The 4387-nt window shown below is 35.8% G+C and overlaps 1 long non-coding RNA gene across 1 annotated transcript; it reads left to right on the top strand.

The window, feature by feature from the left end:
* Nucleotides 1-1261: 1261 nt before the first annotated feature.
* LOC139195896 (uncharacterized) lies at nt 1262-2534 on the top strand. The gene is made up of 2 exons (XR_011580966.1): nt 1262-1879; nt 2031-2534. It is a non-coding gene; the product is annotated as an uncharacterized lncRNA (long non-coding RNA).
* The last annotated feature ends 1853 nt before the right edge of the window (nt 2535-4387 follow it).

Here is a 4387-nt window from a genome sequence, read left to right as displayed (position 1 = left end):
CTACCCGATTTAACTAATACTTGTTAAACCAAGTACCTTTATTAGGGTTGATGGAAAACCAAATCTTATTTTTAAAATTGTTAATTTTTTACATGCTCCTTTATCATCTCAATCACCTGCAATCCCATTCCCTGGAATTGAACTGTTTGGCTATGTTTTTTAGAGAACTTTAACGAAAAACTTTCGGTACTGTTCACTTTAACGAAAAACCATATTTTTACACTAAAGTGAAAATGTTTGAAAATTTTGAGTTTTAACTATTCACTTTACATTTTATTTTGTCCTTATCGTTAAAACTCAAAGTTTTCAAACATTTTTCATTAGTTTTCCTATTTTTTATAGTTGACTCGATAATTACTGGCAATTTTTTTGTGGAAACGGTCTTATGACTCTTATCATATAATGTTATTCAATTGTCTATTCAATCACATTTCTACATCTTTATATATAAAGCCAACACCTTCATTTGGGATCACAGATTTCACCAAAAAGTTTTGGACAAAAATGTTCTCCAAACAAAAAAGTTTAAAAACAGCTCAAAATAATGCAAGAGTATTTTGTCATATAAACAGTGTTTTTTAATATTTAATTTTTTTTGTACAATTTTTTTTATATAATTAGTACCTCATAATAGGTTAGCAACAATGTGATTCAATTAGTTGTTTATTAAATATTATTTTCTGTATTTTTAAACATGTTCAGAACATTTTAAGAGACGTGTAGTGTCAGTTATAAAAAAAGTGTTTCGCACACGCATAATAATGTGATTCAATTAGTTGTCAAATGATATTTTTTTTAACAAACAATATTATCTACACTAAGAGTGAGGGGGTGAGCTTAGCTTCACAATGGACTAGTGTTAATGTGATTCAATCATTTGTTATTAAATATTGTTTTCTCTATTTTTAAATATATTCAAAACATTTTAAGAGACGCGTATAGGGCTGGAAAAAAATACCGAAAATCCCAAACCATACCGAAACCAAACCGAAAAAATACCGAACCAAAAATCCCGAAAATTTTAATATCGAAACCGAACCAATCCCGAATTGTTCGGTATGGGATTCGGTCTTACAATTTGAAATGTTCGGTATTCCGGATCCCGAACCGAATTTTATTAATATTATATTAGGTATATTATATATATATATGTGTGTGTGCATGTGTCTGTGTGCGTCTGTGTGTGTGTGTTGGAATGTGTGTGTGTGTGTGTGTGTATATGTATATGTGTCAGTGTGTGTGTGTGTATATATATGTATATGTGTCGGTGTGTGTGTGTGTGTATATATATGTATATGTGTCAGTGTGTGTGTGGTGTGGTGCTGACAAACGTTGCATCAAGCACATGGGAAGGGATGGGTCACGCAAGGCAAGGGTGCTTGCTTTCTTCTCTTCCCTATTTTCTGTCTCATCAGTCATCTGTCTTCTTGATTATCTCCCAGACTCCCTCTCTCTACAACCCATAACCTAACCCTTCATCTCTCTCTTATTTTCTGTCTCGTCTCTCTCTACAACTCATAACCTACCTAATCCTTTATCCCTCTCATTTTTTCTGTCTCATCTCTCTGGTATTCTCTCTCTCTCTCTCTCTCTCTCTCTCTACAACCCAGAAACCACCTAACCTTTCCTTCCACCCAATCCAAAACTAAGCCAAACATCCATACTCACTCTCTCTCATTTCATTTCGCCTCTCATCTGCCTTCACTCAGTCTCAGACTCTCCCTCTCTTTCTCGGATTTGAAGCTTAGCAACCACCCATCGTCTAGCAATTTGACTCCGACGAACTATCTCCACTCCGGCCACCACCACACCTCATGGCTTCATCCCCACCTCCGGTTCTCTCCAGTGATTCTCTGTGTGTGTGGGATTTCGAATTGAGGTTAGGGTTTTGAATTGGGGCTTAGGGTTTCGAATTGGGGGCTCGAGTCAGGAGGAGGTCCCTCTCTTCACTCTGCATCTTTCTCGACCATAAATCTTTCACTGATTCACTATCACTATGTCTCTGATTTCAATTTGGATTTTTAATGCAGGTTCGGATGATTTCAATATTAATCTAAGACGATTTGGATTCTGATGATGTTCGGTTTCGGGAAATTCCGAAATACCGAAAATATTTCGGGAATCCCGAAATTTGGGAATCCCGAAATTTCGGTTCGAGATCAGTCATGAGATTTACGTCCCGAAAATTTTCGGTTCGGGATTTGATATGCCATTTTTGGTTCGGTATCCCATACCGAACCAGCCCTAGACGCGTACCGCCGGTGATAAAAAAATGCCATTTTGCATGAGGACAATAATGTGATTCAATCAATTGTTTATTAAATATTATTTTCTCTATTGTCAATCACTTAATAGGCGCATAGTATCGGTTATAAAAAAAGGTCTTTCGCACACACATAATAATGTGATTCAATTAGTTATCAAATGATCATTTTTTTTGTTTTTGTTGAACAAACGATGTTATCTACACTAAGAGGAATGGTGGGTTAGCAATAATGTGATTCAATCAGTTATTTATTAAATATTATTTTCTCTATTTTTAATGTAAATTCAATAGGCTTTTTAGTCAAAATGGTTTCTGAGATTTGCATAACACATAACTTTGGTCCCTGAGATTTAAAATCAATAGAAGTGGTCCCTGAGATTGTCCACCATCTATTATTTTGGTCCTTTCATTAAAAAACTCGTTAAGTTGAGGGTATAACACATAACTTTTGTCCCTCAGATTTGCATAACACATAATTTTGGTCCCTGAGATTTGCATAACACATAACTTCGGTCCCTGAGATTGTCCATCATCCATCATTTTGGTCATTCCATTAAAAAGCTCATGGACCACTTAACAGAGTTTTTTTAATGGAATGACCAAAATAATGGATGGTGGACAATCTCATAGACCACTTTTATTGATTTTAAATCTCAGGGACCAAAGTTATGTGTTATGAAAGTCTCAGGGACCATTTTGCTAAAAAGCCAATTCAATATAATGTAGCTGAAAATTGAAAGACTGATTTTATTATGTGGATTCAACTGCTTAGATTGGTTTATGAGGGGTTTCTTCTAGCATGGTCTAATATTATTCATTTAGTCAAAATATTTTACTTTCTTTTTGTCATAAAAAAAATATTGAAGCAATTTACACATATAAATACATTTAAAATGTGTAAGTCGCGCGTAACACACCGTAATTTAAAAAATATCTTTTATACGCACGTGAGCATGTGCATGAAGGCTAGTAACTAGTAAATCCATAATGACTCATAACAGAACATTGAGAATAAATTAGAATGTTGAAAATTTAAATTATGGACATTTTGAGCCTAAAAAGTACAAAGCTTTCGGGCGTGATGTCGAGTATCTAAGAGCTAACTACGTTCTTTTATTGAATGCGGGCGTACCAACTCACCATTAAGCTTGGTCGGCGAGTAACATAAATATGGTGGTGGTGGTGGTGGTGTCAAATGCACTTTTGACTTCTGTATTCGAGTGATCACAACCAAGGAAGAAACACGTCTCGACATTGGGTTCTAAAACCTGAAGACAAGGTTGCTAGTCACTGTGAAGTTCAAGATCTGCACCAGGTTTGGTCGTTTCAACTATGTTTGTGAAAATATAGGTGCGCCGAATTGGTATCAAACTTTGAATTGTGTTTTGACTGTAAATGTGGATCGGCCATTAGAATGCCGAACTTTGAAATGCACATGGGAATAACCAATAATGGAAAGGTTCGTCTTTCAATGTGCCGAATACTAAGTAACTTGATAACATCTCACTTCGTTGCGAAGCTGATGAGATGACCTCTTTCATCAAGAAAACCAAAGACTTCTGGCTGACAGAGACTTGGATAGGTAACAAGCCTAATTTGAAGTAATGTTGTTACTCCAAACTGAAGATACTCCTCGGTCGCCTAATTCTATGGCTCTAGTGCTATTAATCCAAACTGAAGGTGCGATGACAAAGTTAGGAGAGTTAACGGTTTCTCATAGTATGAAAGGGGTTCACGTAGAGCGAGATTTGCGCAAGACGTTTGTGTGTTGAGTTGAAGATCCTTTTGACGTTACAAACTCACTTTTATTTATAGGGTTGAGTTTCCTGATGGCCACGTATGTCGAAGTAGAGTTCTATTAAACCTATTCTTCCTCGACATCTCTCTGGTTATTCTCAATGTAATATTTCACTAGCCAAAACCAATTTGCACGCAGTTTCGGCCACTTCGATTAGAACTAGAAATCTGAACCTAGTTCTTTAATGCTTTAAATACTTTCTTTATCTTATCAGCAACGAGTTTTGGTTCTTACAATAATTGGAACCTTATCAAAACTCACTCTAATCTTGTACAATTTCACTTCAACTACGACTAGGCCGAATCACCTCTTCGCTTGATCTT

The sequence above is a fragment of the Malus domestica genome, chromosome 05 (assembly GCF_042453785.1).
Source record: "Malus domestica chromosome 05, GDT2T_hap1".
NCBI classification, from domain to species: Eukaryota; Viridiplantae; Streptophyta; class Magnoliopsida; order Rosales; family Rosaceae; genus Malus; species Malus domestica.
The sequence above is the reverse complement of the archived record's forward strand: the minus strand, read 5'-3'. Positions and strand labels throughout refer to the sequence as shown.